Consider the following 22,922-nt stretch of genomic DNA (forward strand, 5'->3'; position numbering starts at 1 on the left):
GTAATTATTCTATAAACTCTGGTAACATCTTGTAACCCTGTTTTGGCGATGAATGTGGGTTAGGGGTGTTACAATTGCGTGATGAATTACGATTACAGTTGTTGTCTCTACGAATTACTGAATTTGCAGATTTAATTGAGAGAGCCAAAATGGTTGAACAAGTGTTGGGGTTAGACAAAAAGCCTAAAATTTCTCGTTCACTTGAGAAACATCCTAGAATTACAAGCTCTAATCCACAATATAAGAGATATAAAGAATTTCGAAGCAGTGGAAGATTTAGTTCTAGATCAGGTAGAAATAACAGAAGTCGTGCTAGACAAACGATAGTTTCCACTGGCAGTGTCAAAGGGCCATCCAGAAATACTGAAATTCCAGAATGTCAACATTGTGGGAATTAACATCGGGGTGAGTGCTGGAGATTAACTGGAGGTTGTTTCTAATATGGATCTACTAATGATTTTGTAAAAGACTGTCCAAAGATTGATAAAGCAGCACCAATGGTATCACAGAGACCCGAATCTGCTTCCAGAGGCCGAGGGTCAGGCAGAGGTGGTTCAGTTAGAAGAGGAGGTGCTAGAAGAACAAGTGAAGTTGCCACTCAACAATCAGAAGTTAGAGCTCCAGCCCGAGCATATGTTGTAAAAACTCGAGAAGAAGAAGATGCACACGATATGGTGATATGTATATTTCTATTACACTCAGAACCCGTTTATGCTTTAATAGATCTGGGGTCGTCACATTCTTATGTTAATACAAAACTAGTTGAGATGAGAAAATTAAAACCAGAACTATCTATAGCAACAGTGGAGGTGTCTAGTCCTCTCGGGCAAACAATGTTAGTGAATCAAATATGTCGAAGAAGTCCATTAGTGATTCAAGATAGAACTTTTCCTGTTGATTTGTCGATTATGCCATTTGGCGACTTTGACATTAGACTGGGTATGGACTGGCTATCAGAATATGGAGTAATTTTAGACTGTTATAAAAAGAAGTTCACTGTTCAGAATGAAAGCAGTGATCAGATTGAAGTAAATGGTATTCAAACCAGTGGATCAGTTCGTATTATCTCGACAATCAAAACTAGTAAGCTTCTTTATCAGAGTTGTACTGTTTTTTTAGCATATGTTATTAATTTGGATTTGGTGGAAAGTAAATGTAGTAAAATCCGAACTGTATGTGAATTTCCTGATGTATTCTCTGAAGAGTTACCTGGATTACCTCCTGATCGAGAAGTAGAATTTGTGATTGAAGTATACCCGAGTACAGATCCAGTGTCAATACCTCCATATCGTATGTCACCAACTGAGTTAAAAGAGTTAAAGATACAACTGCAAGATTTATTGGATCGAGGTTTTATACGACCTAGTACATCACCATGGGGAGCTCTAGTGTTATTTGTTAAGAAGAAAGACGGTTTGATGCGGTTATGTATTGATTATCGATAGTTGAACAAGGTGACCGTCAAGAATAAATACCCGTTACCTCACATTGATGATTTATTTGATCAATAGAAAAGAGCTTCTGTGTTTTTGAAAATTGGTTTTAGATTGAGCTATTATCAGTTAAAGGTGAAAGAAAACGACGTACCAAAGACATCGTTTCGAATACGGTATGGACATTATGAATTCTTGCAGAAGCCATTTAGGTTAACAAATGCTCCGGCCGCTTTTATGGATCTTATGAACCAGATTTTTCAGCCGTACTTGGACCAATTTGTAGTAGTTTTTATTGATGATATTTTGGTATATTCAAAGTCTGAATCTGAACATGATCAGCTCCTTCGAATTGTTTTGCAAACATTACGGGAGAAGCAATTGTATGGGAAATTGAGTAAATGTGAATTTTGGCTGTCAAAGGTAGTATATCTTGGTCATGTGGTATCAGCAGGTGGAATTAGAGTGGACCGAAAGAAAGTTGAAGCAATTATTTAGTGGAAAACTCCCAAAAATGTGTTAAAGGTACGTAGTTTCCTTAGATTGGCTGGTTATTATCGAAGGTTTGTGAATGAATTTTTGAAAATAGCTTTATCAATGACAAAATTATTGTAAAAGAATGTTCCATTTGTTTGGAATGAGCAGTGTCAGAAAAGTTTTGAAACATTGAAGCAGATGTTAACAGAAGCATCAATGCTGACTTTACCGGAGTTAGGAACAGATTTTATTGTGTATAGTGATGCTTCTTTAAATGGTATCGGATGTCTATTGATGCAAAGAAAGAAAGTGACAGCTTATGCTTCATGACAATTAAAACTGCATGAACGTAGTTATCCGACTCAAGATTTGGAGCTAGTAGCTGTGGTTTTTGCTTTGAAGATTTGGAGGCATTATTTGTACGGTGAGAAATGCTACATCTACACTGATCATAAAAGTCTCAAGTATCTTCTGTCACTGAAAGAGTTGAATTTGAGACAGCGTCAATGGATAGAACTTTTAAAAGATTATGATTATGTTATTGACTATCATCCGGGTAAAGCTAACATGGTAGCTGATGCATTGAGTAGATAAGCTGCAATCGAATTGTGAGCAATGTTTGCACAGCTTAGTATTAGTGATGATGCAGGTTTATTGGCTGAATTAAGAATTAAACCAGTGATGTTCGAACAAATCAAGTCAGCTCAGTTAGAAGATGACAAGCTAATAAAGAGGAAAGAAATGGTTCAGAGTGGTGTAGCAAAGAATTTCAGCATTGATGAACATGTTTGTTTGAGATTTTGTAATCGAATTTGTGTTCCGAATGTTTCAGAATTGAAAGAGTTAATACTCTGAGAAGCACATGACAGTCTATTTGCATTATATCCTGAAGGAACAAAAATGTACCGAGGTTTACGGGAATTGTATTAGTGGCCAGGTATGAAGAGGGATATAGTGGAATTTGTGGCTAAATGTTTAACATGTTAGCGAGTTAAAGCTGAGCATCAGGTTCCAAATGGTTTACTTCAACCTATTAATATTCCTGAATAGAAATGAATTGTATTACAATGGATTTTGTAATAGGGTTACCATTGTCATCAAGTAAGAAAAATGCTATTTGGGTGATTGTTGATGGACTTACAAAGTCAGCTCATTTTGTCACAATTAAAATGGATTGGTTACTTCGGAAACTGGAAGAAACTTATATCCGGGAAATTTTGAGATTGCATGGTATTCCTGTATCAATAATTTCAGACCGGGATCCACGGTTTACATCAAGGTTTTGGAAACAGTTATATGAGTCTCTTAGTACTCGACTTCATTTTAGCACAGCTTTTCATCCACATAACAATGGACTGTCAGAATGAGTTATTCAGATTTTAGAAGATACGCTTCGAGCTTGTATCATTGATTTTGAATCAGGTTGGGAACGTTATTTACCATTAGCTGAATTTGTATATAATAATAGTTTCCAATCAAGTATTCAAATGGCATCGTATGAAGTTTTATATGGTCGAAGATGTCGGTCACCAGTGTGTTGGACAGAATTGAATGAGAAGAAAGTGATTGGACCAGAATTGATTCAAGAAACAGAGGATACTGTCAAGAAGATTCGAGAAAGACTGAAAGCAGCTTTTGATAGGCAGAAATTGTATGCAGATTTGAAGCATCAGGACATTGAGTATTCAGTTGGGGACAAAGTATTTCTCAAAGTTTCTCCTTGGAATAAAATTCTGAGATTTGGTCGGAAAGGTAAATTAAGTCCACGGTATATCGGACCATATGAGATTGTGGAAAGAATTGGACCGGTTGCTTATCGATTGGCTTTACCTCCGGAATTACAGAAGATTCATGATTTTTTTCATGTCTCTATGCTCAGAAGATATCGATTAAATCCATCTCATATTATTTCTACCGAGGATATGGAAATTCGACCTGTTTTGTCGTATGAAGAAGAATCGGTTAAAATACTAGCCCAAGAAGTGAAAGAATTGCGTAACAAACAGGTTTCTTTAGTAAAGGTATTATGGAAAAGTCATAATATTGAAGAGGCAACATGGGAATCGGAAGATACAATGAGATCCCAATACCCCCATCTCTTTTTAAGTAAAATTCAAGGACGAAATTTATTAAGGAGGGAAAAATGTAATGACTTGAAATCTACGGGTATCGAAAATTGAGTTTCTGGTTTACTATTTCAGAAAATCGAGCTCGAAAATATTTATTAGAAATATTTATGAAGCTAGTTGAATGATTAATTAGATTTTAGTTAAGTGAATTAGCTTGAATTAAGGTTTATTTAGTGTAAGGACTAGATTGAATATAGTGTAAAAGTTCAATTATAGACTAAAGAAAAGTGAAGGGACTAAATTATCAAATAACCTATAAAAGGGAATAATGCCAAATGTATGGAAAATATTATTCCATGTGTATGTATAATATACATATATTATATATTTAGTGTTTAAGAAATTAATATAATAATATAATAATATAATAATATAATATAATATAATAATAAAATAAAGTATATAATAAAAGAAAGAAAAGAAAGAAAAACAAGAAAAAGAAACAGAAGCAATTCGAAAGTGGGGAGAAAAAGAAAGAAAGAAAAAGAAAAGGGAAAAATTAGGGTTTCGAAGTTTGAAGTTTAATTTGGTAAGTCAATTAAGTCCCTTTCTTTATAATTTTGATGTTTTTGGAGTCCTAGAGACAAATATTACTTGATGTAAGCGGAAATTTTGAAAGTTAGATGATTTTTAGACATGGGTTATGTTGAACAAATTGTTAAATTAGGGATTTAATTGAATAAATTTCAAGTTAGAATTGATTAAAGGATTAAATTGTAAAAGAAGCTATAAGTTTTATATTTGAAGGACTAAATTGAAAGAAACTTGAGATTAGGGTTTTACTATGAATATTTAATGTTTAAAGAGAATATGATAGGAAATTGAGTAGAAATGAAGTATGAATTAAGTGATAAAAGCAAATGTGTTAATTAGGATTAAATTGAAAATTGAAGTTTGAATTGAATAAAAATTCAATTATTTATTGTGAATTGTTATTGTATTAATAGTATAAATTGTTTAATTTCAGTAGCTAACGTAGTACCGGAGACATCGACAAAGAAAGGAAAATAGAAGTTTGACGGGGAGTAATCCGAAAAATTTACGGTTTGTATTTCTATAAACCAAACTTAATAATTATTTTTGCATTCATTATATATATGGTAAGTAGTATAGAGGTAAGTATTGTTATTATTGTATTGAATTGATTGGAGTTGTAAATATCTAAACTGAAATGTATATTGATTGTAATTTGAAAATTAAAGTGAAATGAATACCCTATTAACAGTGTCGGGCTAGGTTGGATATAATTGGCATGCCATAGGATTTGGAAGTGTACTGGGATACTTTGACCATGGGTCGATGAGGCGCTAATAGTGTCGTACTGTTACTTTGACTTTGTGTCGATGAGGCACTTCGTGTGTCGTACTGTTTTTGATGCTTCAGTTTAATCCGATGAGGTACTATGTATCGTATTGCTACTGTTTACTTCGGCAAAGCCGATGAGGCACAATCTGCCGTACTGGTGTGTTGGTTGGATCCGTGTTTCCGCCAAAGTCTGAATTATGTTAATAGGGGTAAATTTACTGTACTGGACAACTGAATTACTGTGCTACTGTACTGAAAATCTACTGTTATTGATTGATATATTGTTGAACTAAATGTTTCATTCAGATAGAACTTTGAATATAAGTAGTGATATTAGATTTGAAGATAATAGCTTAAATGCATTTTGTGTTAATATTGATTTAAGAGTTGGTTTATAGAAATACCACTGAGTGTATACTCAGCGTAAGGTTTATTTCCATGCGCAGGTTAGGTACGAAAGCGACTAACAACTCAGCATCCAAGTTAAGCCTGAACTCAAATACTCGGTGATGTATTTTATTTTGAGAAATGACATGTACCTAGGTTGTCTTTGAAGCTATTTTGTGTAAGAATGATAATGCTAGCCCATACATGAAAAGTTATGTTTAAAATATAGTCTTTTATATAGTTTAATTTGAATTGATTCAGTTAGTATCAAGGTATACTATCTGGAGGTTCTATGTTAAACATTTACTAATAGACTCAAGTTAGATCATAACATTGATGATTTTAATGTGAAACAGATGTATTTAATCATGTTTTGGATTGGTTAAAAGATTGAATTTTTAGTTGCTTGTTATTAAAGTTTACAGGGTTGGTAAACTTAGACTATAAGGTTCATTTTAGTACACAGGGCCTGGCACACGGGCGTGTGATTAGACCGTGTGAGCACACGACCCTTATACAGGCATGTGAGTAAACCATGTGTGCCCTGCATCAAAAATTTGGAAAACAGAATACTCAGGTATGGCCACACGGGCATGTATCTCAGCCGTGTGAAGTACATGGCTACAGTATACGGGCATGTACCTGGCCCTGTGAAAACTGTACTATATTCGAATTGAAAATAAATCCACACGGGCTAAGCACACGGGCGTGTGTCTTGGCCGTGTGAAACTAGTTTGTTCATAAGTAATAAGTCAAAGAAGTACACGAGTAAAGGACACGGGCGTGTCCTAACCATGTGAGTCACACAGGGTGACAACATGGGCGTGTCGTAGAGACACACGGGTGTGTGGTACTGTTTATTAAGGGAAATTTTGGAAATTTTATGAAAAATTTTATAAGCATTCGAATAGATTCTGATTTATTTCTAATATCTTCATTGGGCCCCGATTGTCCGTTTAAGTGTCCTAAGGTATATTACTGAACTATACAATGTTTAATTTTATTTGATTCTTGTTATAAACTGTAGTGACCGGTAATACTTCGTAATCCTATTCTGATGTCGGAAAAAGGTTAGGGGGTGTTACAATATTACTGTATATGAATATTATTAAATTTTAATAATTATGAAATAATATATAAGTAAAAGTAAAAATTAGTTAGAACAATGGATTTGAGTGCTTTCATTCTGTGACCAAGATGAATTGACGGAAAAGACCATGGTTAGACCATGGCAACATGTGATATGTGCTATCGTATAAGACCATAGCTGGGCTATGGTATCAGTGTGATGTGATATGTGCTCCCATATAAGACTATAGCAGGGTTATGGCATTGGTGAGATGTGATTATGTGCTCCCGTATAAGACCATAACAGGGCTATGGCATCAGTGAGATATGATTATGTGCTTCCATATAAGATCATATCTGAGATATGACATCAGTAATATATGTGCTTCTGTGTAAGACTATATCTGGAATATGGCATCAGTGTGATATGTGATCCGTGTAAGACCATGGCTGGGCTATGGCTTCGGTGTGTGATATGTGACTATGTGCAAGTCTATAGTTTTATTATGGCAATGTAAAAATGAAGCACTCAATTCCATTATTGTTCCTTAATTTGACTATAAAGGTAAAAGAGAAATGGGCCCAAGAGATCTAGAATTGGTTAATAGTGACATTGAAATCAATCAAATGAACTTATTAATGATTTTGTGATTGATAGGAGGAATTAGTGAAATTGAATATTAAATGATTGTATAAAATGTTCTGTAAGATTTATTTTTCTATGCTTATGAGCTTAGTAAGCTTCTATAAGCTTACTTGTGAATGTTATTTGTTCTTATAGTTTGATGTACATACATTCAGAGGATCAGATCTACATCAAGGATCACACTATCCAGATCAGATCTACATCAAGGATCACACTATCTAGATTTACTCTGGTAGATTTTGTTAAATAATTTTTTGATTTATATGGCATGTATAAGGGTTGAAATGGTAATGTAATAGAATGAATGATTAAGTATGCAAAGTAAATTGAATTTGATGGTTTTGTTAGATAATGAAATATATATGTTTTGGCTTGAAATGGTTGATTGGTTGGACTTAATTAGTATATAAATATGATTTTGTGCAGGAAGATAGTATGAGGGTGAGAAAAGTGGTCTTAAATGGCCTATTTTCGTCCACACGGGCGTGTGTCCAAACACACGGCCTACCATATGGGCATGTATTAAGGTCGTGTGTCCTCTGCATCTTAAAAATGAGAAATAGAATGTCCAGGTTTAGACACACGGCCTAGCAACGGGCGTGTGGCCTTGCTGTGTGATACACATGGGCTCCAACATGGCTGTGTGATACGGTCGTGTGAAGTCTGCACCTAAAATATGAAACTTTAATTACTACACAGCCTAGCAACACGGGCATGTGCTCAGGCCGTGTGTCTTAAGTTTCTTCATGGATGCAAGTCAGAAAGTTACACGCCCTAGAGACACAGCCATGTGGGCTACACAGTCACGCCACACGGGCGTGTCCCATATCACACGAGCGTGTGACCCCTTTTACATAAAATTTTTTCTAAGCTTTCTAAAAAGTTTTTGAAATCCTCGGTTTAGTCCTGAATCATTTCCAATGCATGTTTTGAGCCTCGAAGGCTCGTAATAGTGACCATATGTATGTTTTTGGAAAGTTTTAAATTTGAATGGGAATTATTGTCTCTGTTTTGAAAGTTTTCTTGTGAATAAGTTCGGTAATGCCTTGTACCCTATTTCGGTGTTGAATACGTGTAACAGGTGTTACATATCACCTTCGTTAGGGGGACAAACTTGGCACATAAGATTAGTTATCTTTATCAGATTTTCCCAAAGTATAAAAACAAAATTAATTTTCACTTTGCACATACAAGATTCAAACACAAGACCTCTAGGTAAGCTGAAGCCTTACCATTGAAACAACAGACTCATTCTTGTCATTAATTAAGCAAAAATAATATAAAAGCTAGACACTCAAAGATAGGGGTTGGATCAAAAATAAAAAAAAATGCAAAGAAAAGGATTTGAATTCAAAACCTGGCACAAACAAGTACAACACTTAACCACTGAACCAAATCACTTCACTTGACAAAATTTTCACAATCTTAACTCAAAATCAAGTCATGACCACTCTTGGTTTCACTAACCCAATTTCTACTAACCCGGTTTTTTAGGATGTGACAATAACGTCAAGTCTTGAGTTCAATGAGACAAAGTACATCATTAGTATGTGACTATTAGCACTATAAATAAATTCATCCTAAGATTAAATTGCTAGGTACCCGTAATGATAAGTGAACAATGAGTAACATACTCTTAATGGACCCATAACATATATATGTTAAAGTGTTATAATTACGGGAAACTCTTGATGGGATCTACCTATGTGAGTGTGAAGTGTGGCCGCTTTTAGGAGCTTAAAGGCTTGGCTCTAACAACACTCATGAAAAGAGGATACATACACATGACCATAATAGTGTCCCTGAATACTATGCATTTATCGTTTGAAATCATTGTATGAGATGTGCTCGGTTAATCAAATTGAATCACTGGTTCAAAGCTTAGTCTAACATGCAATTTCGATTACATTTAACATATTTTCACTAAGTGAAGGTTCAATCGTAAGACACCTTCATTTATGCAAATTAATTTCCAAGAATATCAAAATCTAAAATATTTTGAAAATGGAGGGGAGATTGTTGGAACATTTTTAATAATATTTATAGTGTTCCAATAACTATAAATGAAAGGGTGTAATTAATCAAGAGTTATATTTTTTGGTTATTGATAAAGAGTTATATCACTTGATTTTTTATAAAGAATTATAACTATTCAAACAATATTACTTGAATAGTTGTGATATTAAATGAATAATTATGTCTCTTTTAAAGATGTTATTATTAAAAAAAAACACCTATCGAAAATGTCTCTATAAAGAGAGACAAAAATTACTATAAATAGGAATGAGATTTCAGTTGGAAATCATACCAACAAGTTCTAAAAATTTTATCTTTCCCCCGCCTTCTAATATTTATTATATTGTTCTATAAAGCATTATTGCAGAAATTCTTTATAGAAATTGATTTTCTTGTTATACGTTGGTTAGTGCTTAGTGGACTATTTTCGTCAGTGCAAAATGCAAATAGGCATCGATCTTTGTTGTACCCTCAAGGTTCATTTGCTTGAAACTCATTTGCACGTCGAGTATAGGTGGGGGCGAATAGAACCTTAAAGATAGTGGCTTGATACATGCCTTGGAGCCTTATCCTAATTTTTTGTTTTCTAATCGAATTGTTATTTGTGTTCCGTTCATATGTTCAAGATTTTCTTCACCGAAATTTTGTTCTAACATATTATAGCCATTTATATTAGGTACATGTACATAAATATGATAGTATATGCAATGTTATAATTTTTAATTGTGAATATCCTTATTTTCATAATATATGCAATGTATACACGAGTAGTTGGAAAGTTGTAGTATATTTTAATGGAATGTGGGTGTAGATTTTTGTTAAAGTGTTTATGAGTTAAATCCGCAATCACTATCTTTGAGTATTTGTTTAGTAGATAATTAATTAATGAGATTATTGTTAAAATTATTGAATGCAATATCATTTTTTATTATTAAGGTTGAAATGCACTTTTTAAACACAGGTGAATAAACATTATGTAATTACAATAAAAAAAACCTTTTCTAATGTTAAAATTATAGAATAATTAATTGTAAAAATTACGCGTATATTTTATCATATTTTTTATTGTAGTATCAGCATTTTTAATTTGTCTAAACTTTTTATTTAATTAATTGTGTTACTTTTTAACTTGTGAATACACATGCCGGTTTCTTCAGAATTTCTTTCATTTGAAAATTAACCAGGTACTTGAGTTGGCGGGTTTCGAATGTTAGAATTTATAAAATAAATCTACAATATATCTTAATAAATCAAGATCTGTCATGTTAAATCATTAAGAATAAATCAATAACAAAACTAGATGCGGAAGCGTACCTGAATCCATGGATTCTTTGAAACTTTTTGGAACTTGGGGATTTGATTTTCCAAATTAGCACACAAGAAATTTAGAGAATATCTGCTCTCTCTTTCCTAATGATGGGATATTAGAAAAGATATCTTGTGTATAATTTGGGGACCATAACCCTAATATTTAAAACCTTAGCATATTAGTTCTAATCAAATTCTAATTAGCCCATCATTAATTAGAATTTGATTAGAAGAGTATCTACACATATTTGACCCATACTTTATTTATTTAATAATTAAAAGCCCAATAAAATTCTAACCAAATTAGATCACTTTTAATTTGGGCTAACCTATCATGATAGTAAATAATAACATGTAATTATCCTTATTATATATGTGATGTCCAAATTTTCCAACAATCTCCCACTTGGACCACATATATATACTAATTACTTTATAATTACATGTCATTATATAACCTTATGAGCTCAAAATTTTTTACTATCATATCTAAAAGGCATTCCGTACAATCTCGTCCATTAATTATGTTAACATAGAACCAATGCGACTTTCGTTACAAATATCGTAACTAAATCCATCCATGATCACGTATATTAACACAACCAAATGACATAGATCAAGTATGGATGTGTAGCATGGAAATTACATGCAATATGATCTAAACATGTGTATTTCCAACTGGTCCTTCCTTAAACTTAAGTGAGGTCAATTTCAAAATAATAAACAGAGTGAATAAACTGAATACTTTATTTCTGATCAGAAAATAACTAAATACATAAATGTATGAAATATAAACTCCCACTAAATCATGATATCCTCAAACAATGTAACACCCATGTGAGCAGTGTGCTCATGAAAGACCTTGGGTGGTAAACCTTTTGTGAGCGAATTCGCTATCATGGAGTTTGTCCCAATGTGCTCTATGGAGATTTGACCATTTTGCACTCTTTCTTTTACAACTAGGAACTTTATGTCAATATGCTTTGACTTAGATGAACTCCTGTTGTTATTGGAATACAGCACTGCTGACTTATTGTCACAAAATAATTTGAGTGGTCTTTTTACATTCTCCAAAATGCGCAGCCCTGTGACAAATTTCCGCAACCATATTCCATGGTTTGATGCCTTATAGCATGCTATAAACTCTGCTGCCATAATGGACGAAGCTACAAGTGTCTATTTGACACTTTCCAAGATATAGCTCCTCCGGTTAACAGGTAAATATAGCCTGATGTAGATTTCCTACTATCTTGGCATCCAGCGAAATCAGAATCAGAATACCCTATGACCTCCAAGAGATTTGATCTCTTATAAGTAAGCATGTAATCTTTTGTTCTCTGAATATATCTCATAACCCTTTTGGCTGCTATCCAATGGTCTATACCAGGGTTGCTTAAATATCTACCTAACATCCCAACAATGTACGCAATGTCCGGATGCGTACATACTTTTAGGGCATTGAGTAAGACTAAATTTGTCTCCTTTAGCGACAGGGGTGTCACCTGGTCTACAATTCTGCATGCCAAACCTTTTGAGTACTTTATCGATATAGCTCTTTTGTGATAATCCAAGAATACCTCGAGATCGATCTCGATGTATCTGAATTCCTAAAACAAAAGAGGCGTCCCCAAGATCTTTCATCTCAAAATGCTTGGATAAAAATCTCTTGGTTTTAATGTAACGCCCCAAAAATTGGGCCTAGAAGAGTTGGGCTTTGAGTCTGGGATTCGGATAGAAGAAAACCTGAATATTGAGAAGTTTTAAATATTACTAGTGTTTAAAAAAATATATATTGATAAAATATTTATGTTATTACTAATATTTTAATTTTTATGAAAATTATTATCATTATAATTATTAGATACAAATATATTTATAAAATTATTGTTGTTAATTTAGTGTTTAAATTAACATATTATTAGAAAATTTTACTGTATCTATTTTTATTGATTTATGGAAATTATAATTATTATTAGGAAAAAATATATATTATCGTATTTGAAATTTTCATTATTATGGTTATTATTATTATTTTAGTTTTTAAATAAATTACAATGTATTTAAAGTGTGGGAAAAATTTGGACCAAGACTTTAGCAAAAATTATTATTTTTGCTCCTTTAGGGGATCTAGGCATTAAGGTTTATTAATAAGTTGGGCTAAAATTGGACACAAGGAGGAATCTGGCCAAGTGGTTAGGCGTGTTAAGCAGTAGGAAGGGAGCAGGGGTTCGATTCCCTGCGTGCGCAAATGTGAGTTTTTATTTTAGAAAAACCAAGGGCTGTCACAGGTAGGCCTTATTAATAGTTCAGGCTAATTTATGTCAGAAGCAAGCATCTGGCCTAGTGGCCAGGGAGGAGCCTGGGTTCAAGGCACGTTGTGCACAATTTGTGTTTTTTTTTTTTAATATGTAGATCGCGGCTAAATAAGGGTTAAGATGAGTTATTTTGGTACAGTGGCAGCAGCGCGTTAAAGGGACTGAGAGGGCACGAGTTCGAATCCAGGTGCTGCCGTTATTTTGGTTTGTTTTTAGGCGGACCAAGACTTCAGCAGGTAAGGTTTATAATTAACTGTGACCGTATATAAGTAAAGAGAGAAGCATGGTGCAGTGGCCAGCAGCACGGGCGAAGGCACAAGGGCAGACGGAGGTCTGAGGTTCAAGCCTCACCTCACGCACGGAAGGCTTGTATTTTTGCTGCTCACATGGGGGAGAGTCAGAGTTTGACCGAAACTCTTCCCAGGCAGCAGGCTGAAGCGGTCAAACGGTGGATAAGGCTGCTAGGTGGTTGGATAAATTTCAAATGCCTAATTCATGGAGCAAAGCAAGCGAATTTGAAATTAGAAAGAATTTTTATTGAGCATTAAGTACCGTATTTTATTCTTTTAATTTTGGCTTTTATGAATATTTCCTTTTTGTTCATCTTTCCTTCATCGATAATAACCGAACCTATCTTCTTTTACTCTTCTTTTCTTTCTTTTCTTTTATCTCATCTCTTCCTTCTTTAATTTCCTTCAAAGCTGAATCTGTACTGTCATCTCCTCTGTTCTACTTTTCTATTTTCTCTTTTTCATTATACTAAAATCTGAAACATCCATACTTTAGTGATTTGAGAATTAATTTTTAGATCTATTTCTTACTTGCGATTAAGATAGATTCACAGTGGATCTAAGATTTGAAAAGTGTTGGAAACGCTTCTGACAAGAACGTCTTTGGTGGTAAGCATTCAGAACTTATTTTTTTTATTTAGTAATTCGAGGATAGGCTGAAAACCCCTAAATACTTAAGGGAGACTATCGATTTTTGCCAAGATTAAAATTAAGTATTTTTCATTCAATTTTTTTTATATGTGCGCATCGAAGGCTAGCGATCAAGATCTATTTGGAGGCTAGTAAGATCAACAAGGTTAATCGTGGGGGAGATCTCGTTAGCGAATCGTCATAAAACAGGTGTGTAAATGACACCCACTCATAGACTAGATCAGCAAAAGCCGAAAAGCCGAAAAGCCAAAAAGCCGAAAAGCCGAAAAGCTGAAAAGTTGGCATTTGTGAACATGCGAGCGTGCGAGCGCTCATGAGGTGGTTTGGTTGTTAATTTTGGTAATCACAAGAAGTATGATTGCAGAGTGCACAATTTCGTGCACTTCAGTATATTTGGGCTTAATGGGCCGAAAATAGTTAGTGGGCCAACGGGCCCGATTCGGTAAAAACGCTCGGTAAGTGCTTCCATTAATGTGTTAATGGTTAGAATATGTATGTAAACTCTAGAATAGTAAATTTTACTAAAATACCCCTAAGTATGAAAATTACCATTTTACCCCTAGGTGCAAAATGACCGTTATACCCCTAGGGTTAATTTTGACTGAAATGCATGATAATCTGATTCTGTTTGTTATATGCCATGACATGTATATCTGTTGCATGGGGTTGGGTTTTGTTATAGAGGAAGAACCCGTTCTGGTGGCTGTGCCACATATTCTGATATAAGCAGCTTTGCTGCGGATTATAGTTAGTGCCGCAACCGGTGCTAACACTGTAAGTGTAGGGATGGCGTGGGTGATTTATTCCCCACAGGAAGTGTAGGGATGGACGGAGGCAAGTGCAGGGTTGGATGGGGTTATCATGCACTAATCATATGAGACTATATTGAAATGGGCCCAACTGTGTCAATATGGGCAAGGCCCAATATATCCCGACTTGTAATAGGGCTACGGCCCAGATTGATACTGATATGGGCTAGGCCCAGTATACTCTGTTACTGTAAGGGGCTATGGCCCAGATTAATATTGATATGGGCTAAGGCCCAGTTAACACTAAATTCTGAATAGGGCTTAGGCCCAGTAAAGCTTGAACTGATTTGGGCTCTGGTTGGGATACTTTACACACTGAGTTTTCCAAACTCACCCCCCTTTTTCCCATCTTTGCAGGTGAGCCTTAGATCGATGGACTTGGAGCTGGGCGGGATTCAGAGTGGCCACGAAGATTAAGTTTCTGTTTTCTTTAAAATAAGTTTCGCATTTATTATTTTGATCATTTTTATTCTAGTTTAAGTTGTAATAAGGCCGCTCTTTTTATTATTTTTAATATTTTAGGATATTAAATTGGTTAGCTCTAAAGCGCGTTTTATAAATTTACTTATTTTCAAAATATCACGATTTTCGAGCAAAGCTTCCGCAACGTAAATGGTTTCAAAGGAAATAAATATTTTAAATAGACTTAAACTTAATTTATTGTTCGTGGACAAGTAATAGGCTTAAAGTGTGGCAATGGATGTGTGCATGTCTAGGATTGGATCATGGAAGAGCTAGGTACTTAAGCAGTCTAATTGACTCACCTCCTCCTTTCTTGAATCCTACCTGGTGCGTAGTATCCATTCACTTTAAGCCATGACAAAGAAGGTTTGATACTTAACTGTTTTTTTTAAATAACATGATTCTGCCACTACAAAGGTTTACAAGTTTTCAAAGTTTCCCATAAGATTTTACAAGGTTGTTAACAATGTTTTGATTATTACAATGAATCACGTTTTGGAAAAAAATAAGGCTAAGGTTTTATTCAAGTTTAAACGATGAAAGTTTCTAAACATCAAGAAGGGTTTTCAATGAAAACATGGTTTTCGAAAAACACTTCAATGTGACACACCGGATTCGGTCGTAACGTCTAGGCCGGGTTTAGGGTGTTACATTCAACATATAGAACCAGAAATATGTACTTACTCCCATTGAATTTGTGATACACACAATCATCAACAATATTCATTTCAAAACTGAACGAAATAATTATTTGATGAAACTTGTGGTACCATTGACGGGAAGCTTGTTTGAGTCCATAGATGGATTTTGTCAATTTGCAAACCATATTCTTTGAGTCTTTTGACTCAAAATTTTCTAGTTGCACCATATAAATTGTTTCTTCAATGTCGCCATTAAGAAACACAGTCTTAACATCCATCTGATGTAACTCAAGATCAAAATGAGCAACAAGTGCCATGATTATCCTAAAGGAGTCTTTCGATGAAACTGGAGAGAAGGTCTCTATAAAATCAATGCCTTCTTTTTGAGTATATCCTTTAGCTACAAGACATTCCTTATACCTTTCCATATTACCATTTGCATCCCTCTTGGTTTTAAATATCCATTTACAACCAATTGGTTTTGCACTTTCAGGTAATGGGACAAGTTCCCAAACTTAATTGTCTTGCATAGATTTCTACTCATCTTTCATGGCATCAATCCACTTTTGAGAATTAGAACTTTTCAATGGCCTGATGAAAGTTGATTGGATCATTTTCCATCATTCTATTATCATCCTTATGTTCTTGGAGAAATAAAATATAATCATCTGGAATAGCATTTCTCCTTTCTCTTGTGGACCTCCTTAATGGCACTTGTTCTTGAGGTTGTTGAGTTTGTTCTTCTAGAACAATTACCTCATTTTGAATGGAGAGTTGTTCAACATTGTCTTGTAGAGGTTCTAGATTCACTTCTTGATCAATGATAGGTATAAGAACCTGAACATCATCAAAAGTGATAGTAGGAATTGAGTTAGAATCAAATTCCTCCTCAAAAGCAATGTCTCTAACCTTATTTCTCCCCCCAAACTCAACATCCTCAAAAAATGTTGCAGTTTCTGTCTTAAAAATATTCTTTATTATGGGATCATAAAATTTATAGCCCCTAGATCGCTCAGAATAGCCAATAAAGTAGCTGCTTATTGTTTTGGAGTCCAATTTCTTTTCATGAGGCCTATAAGGCCTTGCCTCAGCTGGACATCCCCAAATGTGAAAGTGCTTTAGACTAGGCTTTTGACCTATCCAAAGCTCATAAGGTGTTTTTGCAACTACTTTATTGGGTACTCTATTCAGAATGTAAGCTGTTGTCTTTAATGCTTCTCCCCAGAGGGACTCAGGTAAGGTAGAATGAGCAATTATGCTCCTTACCATATCCTTAAAAGTTCTGTTTCGTCTTTCAGCTACACCATTCATACTAGGTGATCCTGGCATGGTGTACTGTGGGATAATACCACATTCCTCTAGGAATTTCACAAATGGTCCTGGACATTGTTCACCTGAGCCATCATATCTACCGTAGTACTCACCACCACGATCAGATCTAACGTTTTTAATCCTTTTGTTGAGTTGATTCTCAACTTCAGCTTTATAAGTTTTGAACACGTCCAAAGATTGAGATTTCTCATGAATGAGATATAGGTACCCATAACGTGAGTAATCGTCTATAAATGTTATGAAATATTGTTGACCATTCCATGATGCCGTAGGGAATGGCCCACAAATATCTGTATGAATTAATTCTAAGACGTTTGAAGATCTGTTGGCACCCAATCTCTTGGTTTTGGTCTGTTTTCCCTTGATGCAATCGACACAAACATCAAAGTTTGTGAAGTCAAGGGACTTTAAAATACCATCAGACACAAGGCGCTCAATTATAACTTTTGAGATATGACCTAAGTGCCTATGCCATAATGATGTTGAATTTTCCTTATTTAATTTGCGTTTAATACCCCGTGATTCCACATGCAAGGTTTCATTATAAGATACAACTGTCTCTAGCAAATAAAGGTTGTCATAAGTATTTAAATAACTAGCTCCAATAACATTTGAATTTAAAGACAAATTAAATTGATTGTTTCCGAATGAACAATAATATCCAAACTTGTCCAACGAAGAAACAGAAACTAAATTCCGTCTAAATGACGGTACAACAAAAGTGTCTTTTAAATCCAAATAAAAATCAGTTCCTAATAACATCCTAAAATGCTCAATTGCTACCACTTCTACCGATTTTCCATCGCCCACAAAGATGTGTCTTTCACCATCACTTGGCTTTCGGTAACTCAGACAACCCTGCATAGAAACACTTATGTGAGTAGTAGCACTAAAATCTATCCACCAAGTGTTTCTAGGTACTGAAGCTAAATTAATCTCAGAACAGACCAAATTAAGAATTATACCTTTCTTTACACGCCAAGCATGATATTTGGTACAATCTTTCTTTACGTGTCCAAACTTATTACAAAAGAAACAACTCTCTGTAGCTTGTTGTTGTTTCTTTTGGGCTGGACCCTTAGCAGCTTCATTCTGATATTTTCTTTTCTTGCCCTTGTCCTTAGGGGCATTGGCCAAATGAGCACTTTCAGACTTATCACTCTTCAACCTTTCTTCCTCTTGCACACAATGAGAAATGAGCTCATTTAGGGTCCATTTCTCCTTTTGACAGTTATAACTAATTTTAAATTGGTTAAACTGTGCAGGAAGCGATACCAAAACCATAAGAACAAGCAATTCCTCAGAAAGCTCGATCTTAAGTGCCTTAAGTCTTGAAGCAGTATGGAACATCTCCGTAATGTACTCCCTTACGTTTCCTTGACCTTTATACTTCATAGACATCAAAAAAGTCAGAAGTGATGTCATCTCAACCTTATCGTTTTTAGCAAAATGTTTCTCAATTTCATCAAGGAAACCTTTGGCCTGAGTAATCTCTTCAGATTCTGTGCCCCTAAAGGCTTTTGGAATGCTGTGTTTCATGATTATTAGACTCATGCGATTTGAACGATCCCACCACTCAAAGTCCCTCTTAATATTAGGGGTGCTTTCCGCAGTGAGAGGTGCAGGTTGTTCTTCCCTTAGTGCAAGGTCTATGTCCATACAGCCAAGCACTATAAGTAAGTGCATTTTCCATTCCTTAAAATTAGTTCCATTAAGCATGGGTATAGAATTTATATTAGCAAATATTGTAGCAGCAGAAGATGAATTAGCTGAATAGAGAAAAAAAAACAAGCTTAAATCAATATTCATAAGTAAACAATAAATTCAATATAATGGCTAATCCCATCTCAAGATACCAAACACTACATTAATATCAAGTCATTAGACAGTAATATTAACAGTAAACGGTACTCTTGTTGTAACAATCAAACATTGACAATAAATTATGTCAAGCAATGAATTAATCTTTGGACTAACTTATTGCTTACATAAAATACCTTATAATTGTCACACATTTATCACCACAGATGTCGTTGTAATTCTGCCAAATATTAACTTACCTTTGAGTCAATCAATAAACGCATGAATCACAAAAATATATAACCATCTTAATATTTCAAATAAACTAATCTACACAAAAGATGTCACTTTTGGCGGCGTTTTGTTTCAACTAATTTATTTAAAATATTAGATATCCTTAATTAAAAGCCAAAATCTGAATTTATTTGTTCCAAAATATTTACATTAATTTCATCTTTCAATCAAATTAAAAGATAAAACATAAATATATATTTATATTATTTTCCAAAACATTAAACCAATCAAAGCATGCATATTTTATATATTTATATAAACAAACAAAACATCGATATAAATCAATTTCTATATATATATATATATATATATTAGATGTCATATGGATTAAAATAATAATAATCACATGCCTTGCAAATACACAGGAACTGAATCGCAATATTTTCAAATAAAACTTAAAAACGTAGGTATCAAATAATATTACCCAATTTTAATATGAAAATCGCCCAATTTTTTTTATTTTTTATTTAATATGAATTCAAGATAAAAAAAATTTTAATATAAATCTTCAAAAAACAACATATATATCCGAAATATAAAACCCATGAAATTTCATGAATCAATTATTCAAATGAAGAACCTGAATCAATTCCCAATGATTCGATATGACGAGGCTCAGATACCACTTGTTAGAATTTATAAATAAATCTACAATATAACTTAATAAACCAAGATCTGTCATGTTAAATCATTAAGAATAAATCAAGAACAAAACTAGATGCGGAAGCGTACCTGAATCCATGGATTCTTTGAAACTTTTGGGAACTTGGGGATTTGATCTTCCAAATTAGCACACAAGAAATTTAGAGAATATCTGCTCTCTCTTTCCTAATGATGGGATATTAGAAAAGATATCTTGTGTATAATTTGGGGACCATAACCCTAATATTTCAACCTTAGCATATTAGTTCTAATCAAATTCTAATTAGCCCATCATTAATTAGAATTTGATTAGAAGAGTATCTACACATACTTAACCCATACTTTATTTATTTAATAATTAAAAGCCCAATAAAATTCTAACCAAATTAGATCACTTTTAATTTGGGCTAACCTATCATGATAGTAAATAATAACATGTAATTATCCTTATTATATATGTGATGTCCAAATTTTCCAACATCGAATCCTCTGGCGGTTAGTGCTTCACTATCAGCACTTCTCTGAGAACTTTCGACCCTTGTTTTGGACCTTCCAAGGTCGTTTCCTCTCATCTCTTTGGATGCTCGTAGTTGCTCCCTTATGTCAATGATTGTGATGTTAATTTTCTTCCTACTAATGGAGATTTTGGGGTACAAGTGTTCTTTCAACTGACGGTTTTGATGTTCTCGTAAATATCTAATTAATCACAGGTTCAAGGATTCTTAATTTTCTTTACTGTTTTTGTTCTTTGCATCTTCTCTCCCACTCATTAGTAAATTCAAAACCTTAAAGAAAATTTGAGAAATAAAAGGTAAATTTAAAAAAAAAAGTTCAACTTAGAAAATCCCAAACCATTTGAAAATAAATTGGTTGTTTTTTTTATTTGGAAAAGTTGAATATTAAGGGTTAAAAAACATTTTATTTTTTTTATTAAAAACCTTAAAGCTTATTTAATCCTAAGTCCCTAGTACATTTTCAAATATAAAATTTTATCTACATGTATCATTATTAAGTGGTTCATATGTTCTGACAAGTTAGAAATTGACGATGTTAGTCAAAAGTATCACACTGATAAATAATGTAAAAGTTCAGATACCACGTTAGATTATTTTTAAGTAGAGGTACCACATTAGAAGATTTGATAAAATTTAGAGACCAAATATGTCATTATCCTAATTATAAAGTTTATGAAAGATTTAAATATCTACTTTTGGAACTTAAATTTTCGAATATTGAAAACGTGTAATTAATGAGGTATCAATTTTTGCCAATCAATTATTTAACTCAATTTTTTCTGGCTACAATGTAGATTTTTTTAAAAAAATATAGAAGTCTCATTGTTTTAAAAATTAATATTTTCTTAATTTCCTTAAACTAATTTTTATTTCTACACTTAATATCCGACCATCTCATAGTTCCCTGCTTGAAGACTAAATTGCTATAGGGAACACTAAACAGTAATATCGACTAATGGGCTATAATGTTAAGCCATTGATCCCAGTGTTGAGATCCTTGCAATATTCTTGTTCCTTTTTCCGCAATATGTCCACAAGGTTCAAAAGCCCAAAACTACAATTAACTTAGGTGTCTGATTGAATTTCACACACGTGATGTTTAAAGTGCAATAACAAAGGTAAAGGTATCCCACAACATGGGCTACCACTGGTATGAGTAAACACTGGGCTGCTTGTCATTAAATCCATCTATAGGATGTGAATTTTTTGAGCATTGATGAACTGCTGCGAAATTCAGCGTTAGTCTATGGATCTTGAATTTAGAATGTGCTGGGTACTTTTTATTTGGGACAAGGCAGCTACTTTGTTCGGTTCTGTTCTGGCTGTTTTAGGCCTTTGTTGTTAGATCATGTATGGTCTTTGTTTTGACCATTTGTAGTTTTCCAAAGATTCAGGGTTAAAACTAAGAAAGGTGGTACAAGTATGCACATTTTTTTGTCTTGTCTAATCGTACAAGTATGGGTAACTAAGGTCGTGGATCCCACGTTAGGGGGAAGTTTCGACCAAAGTTGTTTCTTTGGATAACGTAAACAAGTAGGGAACGTGTGGCGCGTCAACCTTGGTTCTCTAGAAGCTCTTCCCCCGCACCTCTACAAACACAAAAATACAGCCACCCTTCTAGATTCACAACAAATATCCTATTAATTATTAAATTAATTAAACCCCATCATTGGTTTTTCATTTTGCTTATATTCACCCCCTTCTGATTGCCTCTTCACCAATTTATATTTTCCAAAATACCTCACTCTAAACACAGGGAAAGATGAATAAGTTCCTGGCTTTCCTGCTCATGTTGCTTGTAATCTCAACATCCCAGGCCGCAAGGCCACTTTCCGCTCCATCTGTTCAACAAAGTAACAATCTGTTCTCTCATCCTCACGAGCCTTATACTTATTGCTGATGGTATTTCTTTTTCAGTCCACTAATGGGCTTATCTTTATGTAATTTGTAGGATATTCCAAGATTTTTGCCACTCTTGGAGTTGTTTGCAAATGTTGCGATGGAAGTGGAGGTGAATGCTCCAGTACTTGGACCCAACCCTGCTCTCAGCCTCACCTCAAGTGCCTACCTTGGAAACTACATTAGGATTTTTGCCCCAACATAACTTTTTTCTCTTTTTTCTAATCTTTTTTGTTCTATGTATATATATATATATCTACACTAATGGAGTTATTGAAACTTAAAGGGTTGATTTGATTTATTCTTTAAGCTTACAACATTGATAAATGTGTTCTTGAACCCAAAATCTTCACGTACACTACGATATTGACAAGGTTTGTACTCGAAAGTCCTTTGAGTTGAGGCTTGAGCAACTGAGTTGCTAAACCAATTCCAATTCCAATATTTAATGCATGTAATCTTATGCTTTTATTTTTTAATATAAAAAATAAACAATTACAATA

At 34.0% G+C, this 22,922-nt stretch overlaps 1 long non-coding RNA gene across 1 annotated transcript; it reads left to right on the forward strand.

Moving 5' to 3' along the window:
* The first annotated feature begins 22,118 nt into the window (after window positions 1-22,118).
* LOC107949364 (uncharacterized) lies at window positions 22,119-22,720 on the forward strand. Its single transcript, XR_001697725.2, has 2 exons — window positions 22,119-22,373; window positions 22,472-22,720. It is a non-coding gene; the product is annotated as an uncharacterized lncRNA (long non-coding RNA).
* Window positions 22,721-22,922: the final 202 nt, after the last annotated feature.

This window comes from Gossypium hirsutum, chromosome A04, assembly GCF_007990345.1.
Source record: "Gossypium hirsutum isolate 1008001.06 chromosome A04, Gossypium_hirsutum_v2.1, whole genome shotgun sequence".
NCBI classification, from domain to species: Eukaryota; Viridiplantae; Streptophyta; class Magnoliopsida; order Malvales; family Malvaceae; genus Gossypium; species Gossypium hirsutum.